The sequence below is a fragment of the Haliaeetus leucocephalus genome, unplaced genomic scaffold, assembly GCF_000737465.1.
Source record: "Haliaeetus leucocephalus isolate CR32 unplaced genomic scaffold, Haliaeetus_leucocephalus-4.0 Scaffold140, whole genome shotgun sequence".
NCBI lineage: Eukaryota > Metazoa > Chordata > Aves > Accipitriformes > Accipitridae > Haliaeetus > Haliaeetus leucocephalus.
This window is the reverse complement of record NW_010972576.1, coordinates 393,769-411,085: the sequence shown is the minus strand read 5'-3', so window position 1 is coordinate 411,085 and position 17,317 is coordinate 393,769. Positions and strand designations below refer to the sequence as shown.

Here is a 17,317-nt window from a genome sequence, read left to right as displayed (position 1 = left end):
GGACATTGTTTGTTTCATTTGCTAAGGAACAGAGAAGTTGCGGTTGATTGGCTGTTTCTTTTAGGATCAGGGTTTGTTTTATAAACTGAAGTACTGAACAAAACTTGTGTTTGTGTGCACACACCTGTGTATTTAAGACATAAGACTTTGTCTTGGCAGCTCTGTCCAGCTGCAGAGAAATGAATTGTAAGGGATTTTTGACACATCTCTACCAATTAGACATTGAAGAATATATCAGTGAGTTCACTAACTTCTCAGAGGTACTTCTTTATAGTGAACAGTCAACAGGACAGTCTGAGAGAACTGGTTTGGACATTTTCAAAGCCAACCATTTCCTGGGCTACACTGGGCCCTCTCCTACCAAAGGTTTACATATAACACTTGGACTGAAAGCCAGGACACACACAGTTCTAGAGTATATCTAAACCTTACAGTACCAATGTAATCTTCCAGTATTTGCTGACTCAGTGGTTATCATGCCCTGCATGAAACTCTTGATGACCTCAGGTGTGGCATACGTTCATTATACAGCATGAATGGCTATGAGACTCTGTTAGCACAGGGGCTACTACATAAGCAGAGTGAGTAAGCCAGTAGAGCAATGGGTGCCAAAATCACAAGAATCATCTTTAGATTCAAAGGCATGTTCAATACTCATGGTCTTGCCACCGACATTAACTCACATTATCACTCAGTGACCTGCTGGACTTCTTGTTCTCTGTCAGCTATGAAAACCCTACAGAAGTCTTTTTTCCTCCTCTTGTGTGTGATATATGGCCTCACTTTTTTCAATACTTTTTTACAAAAATTTCTTAGTTACTGAACCAGTTGTAGTGATGCAGAAGCCACAGAAGAATGTATGTCCTCAGACACATTTTTTGAAATGTTGCAGTATCTTACAACAGCAAGGGAGAGACCAAATAAATCACTGACGTAAAGATACGGATTTTTTGAATGTGAAAAGGTCAACTACCTTAAGAGTCAATGTCTGCCTGGACTGACACTGTAGCTTAGGAAGCCAGATAAAATACAGAAGAAAAATGTTGCTAGAAACTGTGAAAAGCAGTGCAAGTCTTTTTCTTTTTTCTTTCAATATCACATGTTGTAGTTTATCCTATGAAGTATATAGGATCTAAATTTTATTAATCTATTTTGCACAATCTTAAATTTTTAATTTTAAACCTGCTTTATAAAAACGGTAAACTTTTGGATTGCATTAGTCATTTTCCCAGCTTTGAAAGGACTAAAAAAAAATCAGATATTTATGAAAGCATGGAAATGGCTGGCCTTTTTTTTAAACCTGTTTTACTTCATACTTGGAACAGACAAATGGACAATTTTCATGGAAAATGAAGGCGAAACCGCAAGAAAAACATTTTCCAAAACCATAGTCTGAAGTTTTTCATGCTGGGGAAGAACTGGACTCCCCTTACAATGCAGGGACATATCTGACTATGTGCAGCCTCTACATGGAGTCATCCTAAATATCTTAAACTACTATAAAAATGCATAAATTTATTCCAGGAAAAGTACCATTGATTTCATCTAAGCATATAACTCAGTAAACTCAGGAAATACATGGCATTCAGTCTTAATTCTTTACTGCATCTTCTAGAAAACCCTGACAAAACATGCTTGCTTTACCCCAGCTCAGTCAGTATGCAGACTTGCTCTGACAACACCACATATTTCTTCCCATTTCTGCTAAAATAAGCAGCTATGAAACAGTACAATGTTCACACCAAAAATATCAAAAGTGTCAAAATCCCACTATGGAGCCATTTATGTATCCCTCAGAGCTATTTTCTTCAACATGAAACAGACATAAATCTGAGGTTTTATCCAATTCGTATTTACTAAAATATCTTTGTAATTATGAAAGCTAGAGGCCTTTATTTTCCATAATTGAAGTGGAAATGTAGATTGTACAGCACAATGGTATTGTCATTAAAGATAGGTGATGGTTTCCACTATGGTGAGGAGACTCTAGATGTGAGCAATATGTTTATTTAAGCCTTGCCAGAAATAATTTATTAGTGGCTATAATGTATCAGCTGACTTCCTAGAAAGTCAGATACAACCACCTTCTAAAGACACAGGTCTGATCTTAGCTTTATTAACTTGATTATATCAAGCTTTATTTAGCTCCTAATATTAAAAAAAAAATGTGCTTGCTGTAGGTTATTTGCCTCTGTGCCTACATTTGTCCATATAACTGCCTAAAGTAATATCAAATTTTGTGTTAATTAAATTTCAACAAGCAGAAAAATATCATTGTCACAAAAAGTATTACAAAAGTATAAAATGCTTTGTAACATCTACTATTTCTCTAAGAACTTACATTGTAAATGAAAACCAATTCGCTCTCTGCTGAAAAATTACAGAACAGAATTAGGATCACCTGGTGATTTTTATAGATGGATATGGATTTGTTATTCTCACATGCTAAGGAAGCAATTAATATTCAAAAAATTGATTCCATTATTACTAATGGATCTATTTATTTACAATTCAAATTTGGAAGAGCAATTCAGCAAAGCTTCCCATCATCTATTCTGTAAGTTAATTTACAGCTAGCACTCCCAGAGACTGACATTAGCCAGAACATTTTTATTGGGAATATAATAGGAAATCAAGATTAACAAGACATAACATAGGAATCCTCTTAACAGGAGCTCTGTGGCAGAAACCACAGTAAACTACTATTATTTCACAATCTGCTGAATGCATTCTGACACATTCCTAATTTTCCATTCTCAGTAAAATAAAAGGGGAAAAAAGGTTAGGGACCAAGTTTTCAGACTTAAATTCTATTTCCCTCCTCCAAAGTTTGTGGTTCATTTCTGATGGGCAAAATAAGAACCAGCTAGACATTTTGCTTTACTACACTTACCAAAAAGTAAGCTATGTTTTGAGTATCCCATGAGTTGTTTAATTCCTCTAGTTTAAAAGGCAGGTCCGACTTCTTTGCCTACAAAGTTTTCATGTTTGACAATGGGGGGAGAAAAATATAAATTACCTTAAAGTGTTAACTAAAATATTAACAATTAGGTCAAATGCCTAGGTTACAACCCTAGGCAGACAGACACCTAGAATGGAACGACCCGTATCACCTCCTTTGATAAATAACACAATTCCTGAAGGTACCTAAACACCATCGGTGTCTTTACTTCTCCATTGTGAAAGATGGTGATTTCTCGCCTCCTGAAGCAGAATTTCTCACTGAGAAAGTGTGCTGGTTCTAGACAGATAAGCAGAATCCCAGCACCACAATTTCCAGAAACAGTAGGGAGGACAGCAAGGCAGAGCACATAAACACTTGGTTGATATTGTCAGCTAACATCGAATACAGATAAATGTTTCATAACAGTTAACAGTGACAGTGGTTATTTTTTGCCTAAATTGTACAGTGATTGGCATCCAAAATTTGCATCTGTGCATATAGGCCCTCCTCAGTCACATGTGGTTTGAATCCACACTGCTGTGGATTCATAGCAAGACATCCCTGTCTTGCTATGCAACACACCTACTGAGAATAAACACCTTTTAACTTCAACAGGAAGACGAATCATTGTGCAGCTAACAATCTGAGATTCATGAATAAAAATGACAGAATAAACAAGAAATAGCCTACCTCAGTAACCTGACAGGGATGTTCTGAAAAAGAAGAATCTCAAATTTTTGTTTCTTCTCCCAGGGACTGTATTTGCCATTTAAGATTCACTATATAACATGAAAAGCAGAATGGGTAGCTACAGCCGGACGTTCACTAGAGGAATCTTCTTGTATATTTCTTCCATCTGGCCACATGAATCTACAACTTCAGTAAGAAGGACAGAGAGAAGGTTTTCCTGTAGGTGGCCAATCAAGTAGTTAGGAGTTTAGACTCAAACCCCTGAATGTTATAGGCTCTCTAGAAGTCTGGTTTCTAACTTGTGAGCAAATGCTTCGACAACTAAGGTGGCTGTGTGCGTGGAGGTTGCTTCTACCCAAGAAATACCTATTCTCACAAGCGCTCAGAAGTCTCCATACTGATGAACCAGGGTCAATTGTGTAAAGCCTCTTATCAGGCTTCTGTTCAGATGCGTCGCTGTTCCTAGCATTTTATATTACTAAGCTCTGGTACATTAGCACTTAGTGTCAAGTTGCCCTGCAATGGTTGCAGTTATGCTAGATGAAGTTCTGATAAGCAAAGAAACATCTAATACTGAGTTAGAACCATTTGACAAATAAAATACTGTACTGCCATATTTCCCTTTTGCTCATTGCTGCAATTAAAGTTTAAAAAAAATGTTCTTAAAAATGCATTTATACTGATTCATAACATGGTACCTGCTATTCTGGGTACTGTTAATGTAAGTTAAAATAATTGCTCAAAAAAATAAAATAGAAGGCGGCAGTCTATTCTTCCTCTGGTACAAACTCACTAAAGCTTGATCTCTTTTCCACAATTTCAAAATACGTCACTCATTCTTTCTCCACTCCCTTTAAAACTATCATCTTCATTGAGCCACACACTTCTTAGTCACTCGTGCAGAAGCGTTAAGCATTATTTATATGTCCTAATCCACCCCTCCCATCCCCCCTCATTCTCGCTCACAGAAAAGCAGGTATTTGTGTCCTGGAGAAGAGAAACTGCACAGGACATGTTCCACCAACAGCTTCTTTTCTGTTGTAGTCTCCAGCTGAGAAACTTTATCCTCAGCAACCTCAACAATATGATATGAGGGGTGAGCAAGTTTTTCAAGTGAGATGAACAGCTAGGACAGATAATTTATATCATAAAAATATATCTGTGTGGGTGCATGTACCTGCATGACTAAATGTGTGTAAAACAGCTAGTAAGCATCTGTGTCCCACTTGGGTTTTTTTAAACAGAACTGTTCACTGCTGATTGCCAAATAACCAGTATGTAATTTAAGGACCTCCTAATTTACTTCTAAATTTCTATTTTCTAAATCTCAAAAATCATCAAAAATGCAATCTCGTGGGAGAACTTTTGCCCAAGTTCCGCATTTCTGGCCTACACGCTTCATCTCAAATTCAAACCATGTGCTTAGCAACATCCACCAATGCACTCCATCTTTCAGCATCGCGGTAACCAGAGTGCATTAGATTTCTCATCTGTGAAAGGGGTGTTGCAACTCTTCATATACTAATACTTATTAAATGTTTTGATATCCTTACTATTAAACTCTCGTTTGAAATCTTTAGAAATTAACAGATATTATACTACCACAGTCTGTGGTTTTACTAACAAGAGTTTCTACCTGAACAAACGTTATACTTAATCCTACTTATGTACTTGGGTTTCGGGCAAGGGTGTGAGTATGGCTGGGTGAGTGGGGGAAACATGAAATCTAAAACTTTCCTATCAAGATTTTAAGAGCAATTACTGACTCCAGATCTCTCAAACATTGAGTGCTTACCTTCAGACTTTCAAAAGACATTTGAGCAGTCTACTCCTATGATTAGTAGTAACGTTTAAAAAACAAAACAAAATGACCCCCAGCAAAAATGAAACCAAACCAAAATCAAAACAAAACAAACCCCACACTCTTTTGGCCCTCAAGATGTAAGGCACCCCAAAGTCCCTAGTTACCTTTGACAATCTTTGCCCAGGCTCACAGCCTGAAGTGACTGCATTTTTTTTTCTTTTTTCAATGGTTAGCAGTAATAGTTTTGTAATTTCTAAATTATAAGAAGTTCTACTCGTCACAAATATCGGTGAGCTCTGCTTCAAAAACTTTCCCATAATTTTGTGTTCTCTCTTTTGGGTATTCCTTTATAGTTTACAAGAGTATAGCTTACCCATAGCTCACAAGTTGATGTAAATGAGAAAGTCCACAAAGTAGAAGTCAAATGCCACCCTTACTTTTATCTGTGCAAATTCAGAAAAGATACTATTTACTTAAACTGCCAAAGAACAGAGTTACTTTGGACTCAGACTGGTGTAACTGACAACAAAATTAAGACAATTATATCCAGTTTCTTCTATGTATAACAAGCAATTCTCAAGTATTTTGCAAAAATGTCCAGAACAGCTATGACTAGTAGAAATACATGTGCATACTTGTCTGGCATCCTTTAAGATTTCAGTAGCTTTAGCGAAGCACTTTTTTTTAAATCACAATGTCCACTTCCTTCATTTGGCAGAAAGAAATAACACCTTAAGCCTATGTGAAAGTTCACAATTATCTTTTCCTAAATACACTAAATCATAATTTACAGACATGCTGGCTGTGTCAGAACTGACTTCCAGGTTGTCCAACTCACTCGGGGAAAAGAAACATCTGCATACCTCTAACAGCAGAAAGGCATCTTCCTGAAACTTCTCCCAGCTATTATCTCACATGCCAAGATGATTACTCTTGCAAAACAACATGCTATAAGATGTATTTTAAGTATTCCAGTCTCTTTGGAGAACTGGTGAACTTCTGTATTTAATTACATATTTTTATGTTAGAGGGCATTTTAACCAGAGGGGGTTTTTTTACTGCAATCCACTCCAGCTTTTAAATTTTTTAATCCAACTAAAACAGAATCCAGTGGGTTATTCATATAAAGTATCTAGTACATCAGTAATATGTGTGTGTGTATATATATACACATGTATTTTGAAGAACCTAGCATAAAAAAAATAATCAGGAAACGTACTTGTGATAAAACTGAGTAAGATCTCTACATAAAATACGTTATGTAAAGAAGTCACAAAAGGTGAAATCACATCTTGTATGACAATATACAGAGCACATCTATTTTTGAGTCGGTTAAGCTTTTGTATACATCCTGGCTCAGACAAACCATCTATGAAAAGTTTAGAGCTTAAAATACTGAAATTAAAGGCAAACCTCAAATGCTTCAGTTTTCTAGTATTTAAAGATATTTCAATGTTACAAGCTAACAACTACAAATATACCAAACCTGTCGAAGTTCCAAGTAGATTTAAGTGGACATTAAAAAAATAAAAGAAAAACCAAAATGTAAGAATTTATCTTCTGTAAAATTATAAAGAAATTGGACCTATTCCATTAAAAATTCACTTTGTAACGTTCCAGGGTTTCTCTTGGATCACTAGATTCATGTTTGCATGAAACACTTCTGGTCTCCAGACTGAGAGAACCCTGTAGTTTGGAAATACAGACAGAATTACAGGTGTTCTGCAATTACTAGCTTGTAATAAAGAAATCTACAATTTCAGTCACTTTTAAGTATGCACCTGTGTCCTGACTCATAGCTATCAACACCTAGCATAGCACAGGAAAGGAATAAGTTGTGTATTCCCTGTATGTGGACAGGATGGAGTGGAGAGTAGCTTGGAAGGAACACTGGAGATAAGAAGTCAAATGAGGTAACTGCAGAGCAGCAAAGCATGCAATACTTCAGACAGGGCGTTCCACAGCCAAACCTGGCCTTTCTCTCCAAAAGGCAACTTGACTCAATATCACAATTTGACAGCTTAGACTTATTTTTTTATAGTAGCAGATAAATACAGAAAAGCGTCTAATGAGAACCAGTGAGCATTTTCCTAACAACCTGGGTTTATTACTACCACAAATATTTTTTATAGTACGAATATTCACCTTTTATCTGACCTACAGATATTTTTTGCAGTTTTGGGTAAGTCTTGTTTTGACATTAGGTTGTACGTACCCATCTCACAGCATATGTTTCAATACATGAGGCAACCCATTTCCTTCCATCCATGACACATTTTTATGAATGAAATGTTAGTTTAAAACCTGTGGTTTAGACATGACTTACAGGGAGAAAGTCTCATTTAAAATGAGACCTAACTAAATAAAAAACAAAGCCTGAATATATTTAATTGAATATAATGTAGCATATAAAAGCAAAGTATATGTTCCAGAAGTATATGCTTCCTTTCTTTTCTATTATTATTTAAAGGACTCAAAGTACTCTCTCGGGGTGGGGGGAAGGAATCCTAAAAATGTAACTTCTGGATCTGCTTGTTAGTCTGTCTGATTCTCAAATCTAATATATTCAAGGTCCAAATAATAAAATTGGTGTCATTTACTGCTGGCCATGCAGATTCTGACATGTGAGGTCAAATGGTTTCTTAAGAGTTTCACAGATGATTAATAATAGAACAATTTCTGTTAATTACCTAAGAACTTCAGGCATAATTCCAAAATCCTATTGTTTTCTCACAATCCTGTCCATTAAATATAAGAACAATGCAGAGGTTACCAACAGGAGTTTTACACACAACTTATTTGTCCTGGGATGTATGTTCTTTACACACTGTAAATTAAAAATTAGTAGAGAGTTATGTGTAATGTCAACCAGAGATAAACAGGATTAGAGAAACAGATGAGAAACACCTTACTTAAGACGACAAATGTTTTGGGTTTGTGTGGCGGGGTTCTTTGGTAGCAGGGAGGTGCTGCAGGGTGGCTCCTGTGAGAAGCTGCTAGAAGCTTCCCCAGCTCCAAGTCACACCCGCCCCTGCCCAGTCGGAGCCCGTCAGTGATGGTGGTAGCGCCTCTGGGAGAACAGATTTAGGAAGGGGAACCTGCAGTGGGGGAGGACATTGGAACGTGAGAGGAACCCCTCTGCAGACACGGAAGTCAGTGAAGAAGGAGGGGCTGCCCCTGCAGCCCCTGGTGAGACGGCAGGCTGTGTCCCCCAGCCCATGGAGGGGAGCGGGGGAGCAGATGCCCACCTGCAGCCCGGGGAGAGAGGAGCCCACGCTGGAGCAGGGGGATGCCCCCCGAGATGGCCGTGACTCCATGGGAAAGCCCGCGCTGCAGCAGTCTGTGACTGAAGGACTGCGGCCCGCGGAAAGGACCCATGCCAGGGAAGTTCTTCGGAGAACTGTCTCCCGTGGGAGTCCTCCCACTGAGGAGGAAGGAGCAGCAGAGACAAGGTGTGATGAACTGACCACAACCCCCAACCGGGAGTGGAGTTGAGCAGGGAAGAGGGAAGGGTGGGGGGAAGGTGTTCTAAGGTTTGGGTTTACTTCTCAGTATCCTTGTTTTGATTTGATTGGTAGTAAATTAAATTGATTTTTTTTCCCCAAGTTGAGTCTGTCTTTTGCCCATGACCATAAGTGGTGAGTGATCCCTCCCAGTCCTCATCTCAACCCACGAGCTCTTCTTCACATTTTCTCCTTCCCATCCCAGGGCAGGGGAGGAGTGAGCGAGCAGCCTCGTGGTGCTTTGTTGCCAGCTGGGCTTAAACCACGACAACAACTTAAATAAGAAAACAGGTTTTTAAATATGAAGAGGTTAAATAAAAATGGGTCAAAAAGGCAACATCTAACATTTAAAACATAGTTTAAGAAGTGTCATTCTTCTATTCAAGTTCAAGGAAAACTATGTACAGCCTTTTTCCTCCTTTACATTCTTTGGTTGCTTTTTTTAAAGGGATTTATTAAGCTATCTTTTTCCCTCACCACAAAACAGTAATGTGTGATTTCAGATTTCGTATTCTTAATAACTACCTCTATTAGCTATTTTATAAGCTTTCTTATTAAATTCCCATGGCAAACATAAGAAAGTTCATTAGGCCATTAAGTGAGCCTGTAAAGAAGCAGCAGCCCTAGTACACTCCAGAACATTTTCAGGCACATAGTCCTCAGCGACTAATGGCAGCCATGACTCAAGACCGTTAGCTGGGACATTGCAGTACAGTAGACAGAAGTAGGAGGACTTTAAAAATGAAGAGATTTGCAGGACTAAACTTTAGGAGGCTTGGCAAATGCAAAGAAACAGTTCCACATACCCTTTGCTCAGCATGCTGCCAGATTAAGGTCTGCTGCTCTACCTACAGCCAGTCACTATAGCCCTGTGCCACATTTCCACTTTTCTGACATAAGTGTTTGTGGGTCTGAATGGCTACCTGAATCCATGATTTAGCCAGGTTAAAACCAAATAAACAAAAAATAAACTTTTAAATTTATTTTATGACAAATCAAGAGTTGGTGACTCTACAGACCTAACATCAGGGCATAAAGCAAGAGTGGCAGAGGAGCAGGAATGAGGGGTTTAACTGCTACTGAAGGCAAGCAAAATCTCTTATTATGGGCTGGGTTTAGCCTCACTAAAAATCCTTTATACAGCCTTTCTTAAAATAGCTGTAAAAATTTAGAATCCATCCAATGATTCTACAGAAATAAATACTGAAACAATTTGAGATCCACAAGTAGAAAAGCAGATGTGTACTACCCAGTGAACCTGAGTTAGGAGCCAAGAGTGTGAACCTTACAGGGCAAGGCACTTCTGTGGTGTTACCACAGTAGAGAAGTTTATAAAAAGAGATACAATAAAAGAACCACTAAAGCACAACATCAGATAATGAAGAAAAAGCACCATTAAAGCCCTCCTCAGACATCTATGAAAGATCTTTTCAGGCAAGGGCTGGCTGAAAGTAGTAAAAAGCAGTGGGAATCTGTTTAACACAGGATTTGGTGTATTTTCTCAGTGAACAGGATTCCTAAACGTACCTAAATACCTGAAGCTGGAAACTGTTCACCAGGTTAAAATGTTGGCTCAGATAAAGAAATGGTGTCTTTGTAGGAGGACACTATGAATTTCAAAAAGAAGTGAAAAGCTGTTATAAATATTTCATGCTTATTTACTATTAAGACTAAACGATATTTAAAGTGATATGCAATACATTTTAAATGCAAAGTACTGCAATTTATCTTGGAAGTGATGGACATATATTTCTAGTTTAAAAACATCAATAGTTTTGCTATAAAAACTAGATCATGAGTGCACATATCAAATGTAGCCAAGTTAAATCTACATGACTGTTTTCACAGTCTTCAACTAATGTATCTTCATTAAACTTCCTTATGACTTCCTAGGGCTGGCAAATGAGTGAATCAAATGACTTTATTGAGTATGACTCTAAATGGTTTCAGTTTGCAGTACAGAAATGCATTCACAAATTATAGAGATGTGTTTGCATGTATTTGCATATCCTTAGTTACCCAAATTATTACAGAACTAGGTAAATGAAACATAAAGAGCTAAAAGGCAAAGACTCAACTAAAACATAGATTTTGAAACAATTGCAAACACTTATTTTTGCTGTAAAATGGTATCTACAATACTTCTGCTGTAAACAGACATCTAATATACCTAATACTATAAAAGCCAAAAATAATTCAGTGGAATGGTCTACAAGAAATGTTATAAATATATCTACAAACAAATTATACCTTCAGGGTGTTCATCCTCCATGGAAATGTCGTTTCATATTTTTTCCATTACATGAAAATATTCCACTGTTCCTCCAAGGTATTTCTATTAAGCAAAGGAAAACATCCTTTCTGCTTTAAAAAATTACGCCAATGTTTTTGTGTATACGATTTCATTCAATAGCTACACCCTCCAAGCTCTGCTACCATCTATAGTCTAAAAATAAAATGTACCGAAAATATCCTCTATATTTTTATCTGATGTAAAAGTGGTATGTGAAGAAAACATGTTAGCAAGTATTGTTTGTTGGGTTTTTTTCTAATTTGAGAAAACATTGATAAAACATAAATTAAAGCTACTAAAATATTCAACTTGAAATAGTCCAGAACACAAAACATCCTAATTGCTTGTTTCTTAAACCACTGAAAGGACAAAACCTGCTTTTTAGCAGTAACTAAATACAATTAATAGAACATTCAGATTTATTCCAACAATAATACCTGCCCCACATGATCATTTATTAAGAATTTACATTATGATATTTATAGAAATACGTAAACATTTATGTGTGTGTATATATATCATATACAGTCAAAACATTTATTTAAATACATTTTTCTACCCTATACATATATAAGCAAATGAGAGTTCAATGGACAAGTACTCTTTGGACAATGTCAGATGTCGCTTTAAGGAACAGCACTGGTGGATAGCAATGTAAGCCATAATATTCTTCCATCTTTTAAAATAACTTAAGATTTTGCAGCCCAGGAGTAAATAACACTATACATTTTCATAGTAAGGGCTAACTTCCTGGAATGCTTAGACATGTATTTCCATATAATCATTCTCTAACCATTAATACCAAAGGAATTACACAGATATGTCTACCTGAGCAATTTTGACATACTTAATCATATTAACATAAGAATGCTTTTCAAATACACCAAAGTATAGAAGAGTGAATTAAGACACTATTAAGACACTCATTTTATTATAGTATGCACAACTATTGATTCCCTGAACGACAGAGACTTTCCAAATATTATAACAAAATATTAGCATTAAGATTTGGGTTCAGATTAAGGATGCACTTTGAAAAAAATATAAAGATATATTATCCATATACAGTAAATCAATGAAAATCTTAGAAAAGGCTTTAATAGTTATATAAATCTTAGGAAAATAATAACTATGTGTAGACCTCAATGATATGCCTATATGGCAAGTACTGGTTCCTCAAAAATCCTACCTGCAAATTAATACAGGTCTTGGCTAAAAATAACTTAAAAAGGTCCCCATATATTGTTGATTTCGAGCAGAGTATGGATACACAAAATAAATGTAAATAATGAAAACCCATTTGTCTGACTATTATGGACAAGGAGTTACATGTGTATCAGGTACCTACACCACAGCCTAAAAGACAAAGGGGTGTAACAGAGATTGAGTGGTTTTCAAATTGTTAGTTGTCATTGGAAAACACCGACATAAAGCTGAATATTCCACCACCACTCCTATTACACGTAGCCAGCTGGGGTTTATGCAGTTTAAAGATCTTCATATTTTGTTCATATATAGATTTTAAAACTTCCAAATATCTATTTGTAATTTCATCATGTAAAGTTGCTATGATTTAAATCAGCAAAGAAAAAAAATATTTCTGTAAAAGCACTAGTTATTCCTATAATCCATTGTTTTCATAGTAAATAGAAAAAAAATATCCTGTATAGTAGACCTGGACTTCAGGTCTTTTAATGCCAAAAAAGATTCCTTCTTATTCCATACTTTCACAGATTTATAGGAAAGTTTCTGAAAAGCCAAATATTGATAAAACAAATAAAATAAAACACTGATAGAGATAAATTAAGGATATTATTTATTTCTGTCCTCAAAGAACTTATCTGCCTTTATCTTCAGCAGTATTATTACAAACTTTAACACAACAGACATGGGAAGTTGTTACTGCTCATGTTTAAACATCATCTTTAGTGAGCAATTTTTAGTCTCTCACTGCAAGTTTATCTCTACATTTTAAAAATTTGTCCTCCACTTAGGAGTTTCATGTTTTCATTTGGAAGAACACTTTTTATGGTATGCTTTCACTTCAGAGCATAGCTGCTGCACAAACCAGAATGGCAATAACAGAAGACTGAATGGGAAACAATCGTAAAGATTCTCTAACAGAGATTGCTTGGCTTGCAGCAAGCCCCAGCAGATCACAAGGCTCCACAGTCAGTCATTCATGATGTCCCCATTTATTGTTTTGAAGAGTTCACTTTGGTAAAAGAAAAAAAAAAAAGAAAAAAAAAGATTAAAAACCAATAAGTCTACATGTATGGTTACTGAGGTGAAAAAGCTAATCAATAGTTAAACCTTACTTGTTTTAAACTTAGTAGTGAAGTGGTACACAACTGGAGTGGAATGGTGCTGGTGCAGTGCTTAAGGCACAGCCCTGGAATAACACTTACAGACACTATCAGAATGTACACCTAAAACTTAGTTTTTATAGTCTACCATGTCTCACTTTTTTCTATCTCATTAAATAATATGAGGGAAAAAAATGTGCTGAGATTGTCATTGCTGTATGTCTTTTACTGGCAAACACAGGGAATCATAAAAGACCTGATTTCTTCAGTAAATCATGAACATTACATTCATTCCTAAGGAACTGAGATTTGAAAGGCTGACACACTTTTAAAGTATGAATGGCTCTTCCCACAGAATATCACCCGTGATCACTTTTCCCATCTGATGAGGGAGACCTGAATGATGAACAAATACATGGTACTTCCGTAGTTACATTTTACTCTCAGGAATATTTTGCTACGGTTCAAAAAATCATTTCCCAAAAGTAAGAGGAAGCCAGTTCTGCCAACATGGAGTCCAAGATACTGACTGGGAAACGTTTTTCTATCATTTAGTATATCTCCCAGATCTAGTCAGTAATGTTATTTACAGACCTTCAAAAAAAACCAAAAACCAACAACAGCATGCAAGTCTCTGATTAATAAAGAATATCTGTATGTCAATCACAGTCTAGAAAACATCTAATTCTTGAGAAACTGTAAATCTTTTGACATACAGCTCAATTCAGTATCATTGCTAAATTAAATACAAAGACTGTAGCAGTTCTTGCAGGAAAACTGAAAAGCAGTGCACTGGCAGGTAAAAATACCTGATATTCTTTAAATAATAGATTGACAAATTAAGACACTGGAAATATTTTTTCAATAATAAAAATTCAGTGTACCGTTTATTATTAAGAAGTGTTCCCAACTAGCATTATTTGTTTTTCAGTTATAAATTACACAGTAAAATGTAGATAAAACTACTCAGCAAATGCATTTCACTCTTCAATGTTAATTTTCTGTTAACAAGGATATGAAAATAGAAAGTTGAACTCTGTAGGCATGCTTTTAAAATATTCACTACCCAATACAAAATGTATTTTGCAAACAAGGAACGACAGATAACCTTAACATGTTTTCTTAGTTGTGTTGTTTGTAAATTCAGAAAAGTAGTCTACAAACATCAGCATTAGGATCCCCAAAGAACTCAGAGTAATAGAACAAGCCAGAATGTGCAAAAGTGTAAATCTGGTGGAAAAAATAGTATTTCAGTGTATCTTCCCAAAAACAAAGAGCCTATTGGAAAAAAAAAACCAACCACCAAACAACCGAACCACAAAACAAAAAAAACCCAAACTTGTCAAGTATGCAATAACAAAAAAAATCATGAGCAAAATTTACAGTGTATTCAATTCAATGTCTTCTGATGAAAGATTTTGCCAATAATAAGTAATTAAAGTAAAACCTATTCCAGTTCTTGTACTAAAAACATATTTGCAGACCATGCCCCTCTATCAAAAACCAAAGAAGAAAAGGAATAGACTAAATAGACTTTCTAGTGAAGTGATAAGCCTACTTCTTAGATGAGGTACTTCACTAAAAGAAAGGAATCTTCTTCTCTGAGGAGTCAGAAGACTGAAGTCAAGTACTTTTTCCTAGATGCACTGGTATATAATGGTATATAATGAGGAGAGACGCATGGTCTGTGAAATTGGCAGGTTCTGAAATACTTAGGTCATGAATCTAAGTTAACATTTACAAATTCCCACCAAACCAGAAGAAAATCCCCACAGTTCACAGAGAAGTGATAACATACGTGTGACTTTTTTCCCCTCCCTCTACTCCTCTCTCCCACAACCTGACAAAACAGGCCAGGTGCATTCATTTAAGAAATTAAGGCATTCCCTTTCCCAGGCTTACTACTGTAATCCTGAATTAAAGTGACAAAGGCATAGAACATGGTGTAAAGTCCATCTCTAACAGATGTGGTTGTAATAAAATACAATTCATTATAAATCTTCCTTAAAAGTCAGTATCCATTACGGAGAAAGTTCTTTAAATTGAGTAAGTATTATTTTGCAACATATTTTTATCTCAGTCTCCTGTGTACAAGCTGCTACACTGTTTCTTCATTGCATTTGTGCCATTGGTATTATCAGAAAAGACAAGGTCTCTGAAGCACTCCTTGTAGCAAGTAAAAAAAAAAAGTATCAAGATTCTCAGTAGTTTCACAATGCTAGTCATACACTTTTAAACAACATACATGAAGTTGATTGTATCGACAGTAAATATTAAGTTCCAGTGCCTGAGGAGGGAATGTTTAATGTGAAAATTTGCTGTGTTTGCTCAAATTATTCTAAGGCTGAAATTGTACTGTAGCATTCTCAAAGATCCATCTGTGTTTTGCCTCAAGACAGATCACTTGAATATGAGAGAGACTTCCAAAACTGTTTTTCTAGATCTTCTTTTATCAGCCAGATATGAAGAGACTTTCAACATTTTAATGAATTTTTTTAACTGCAGAAGACAAATATCAGATTGCATGCCTGTTTTTCTTCAAATGTCCTACTGAAAACACAACAGTACTTAAATATATAAATAAAACAAAACAAAACCTCACCTCCCAAACCCCATAAACTTGTTTATACGAGGTAAAGTTTAAGCTACTTTGGACATTCCTAATGCTCCTGTCTCTGTCTCTAATCAATAAAAGTTTGCAAAATCACAGATATAAAATGATGATTAGGCTGAATTTCTGGCCCTAAAGGGGGGATTTAAACAAATCAATCATGTGAAGGGGGACAAAATGACACAAATTCACAGAATCCTGTAGGTATTCTGGAACAGGAGCACAATTATAAATACTTAACTTTTATCCCATACAAATAACTAGTAGCAGAATCTTACCTTGATCAAATGGTTTACCCGGACTCCATGTACGAAAATAATCATCCTGGAGAGGGAGAAACAACCTATATTTAGTAAAACGTAAGGAATCAATGTATACTAGAAAAACTCACAGAATCATGAAAGACAGAAGATGTATACCAACCTCTACTTCCTAGAAAAGGCAAGCAGTAAAAAACAAATGAGAAAAACATTACAGTCATCATAATGGGACAAATTACTCATATAGAATAAAACAGTGTAATTCAGAGGCCATTTGCACTCATTAGGTAAAAATGCTATTCAAACAATGTTACTTACTAGCATTTAAAAAGAACAAGTATTTCTCACAGTACTTATATAGGTAATGTTTCTAACATTCCTGTACTTTAAGTTCTAATATATTGAAAAACTTAATTACATTTTCCATTAATGATTTTTCAAAACCAAAGCTCCAAAGTCATCATCAATGAATTATAACTACATTTTAAAGAATGACACGTGAATTTTAGAAAAATATATATTCTGCTATGTAGTTTTCAACTGTATCAGTAAGATCTGTTATTAAATAAAGTCTAATCAGCTCTATTTTCTACAAATCATCTCCCTAAACATAGAATATCCTCCTAATTATGTCATCAACTGTATTAGGCTACAATTTCAAGAAGGAAAAACTTGAATTAAACAAACTGCTTTCAAGATTTTAAGAAATTTAATAATAAATTACAAATTCATAGCTAAGATGTAAATAAATTGATCTGCACATCTCAGATAATAGGTGTAGCAGAAAAATGACTAGAATTATTTATTATTATGTCTTAATTTAACTTGTTATTCTCCAGAACAAAACATTAAAAAGACTGTACCCAACATTTTAATGTCTGCATACATTAAGGTTCACGAACTGCA

General features: G+C 35.6%; 1 protein-coding gene across 1 annotated transcript in view; it reads right to left on the bottom strand.

Annotated features, from left to right (window-relative positions):
• SPOCK3 (sparc/osteonectin, cwcv and kazal-like domains proteoglycan (testican) 3) overlaps positions 1-16,469 on the bottom strand; it is a 144,086-nt gene extending 127,617 nt beyond the window's left edge. The window contains exon 1 of the mRNA XM_010586063.1: positions 16,430-16,469. The gene's annotated coding sequence lies outside the window, so the exon portion shown is untranslated. The remainder of the gene's footprint in view (positions 1-16,429) is intronic.
• Between the last annotated feature and the right edge of the window lie 848 nt (positions 16,470-17,317).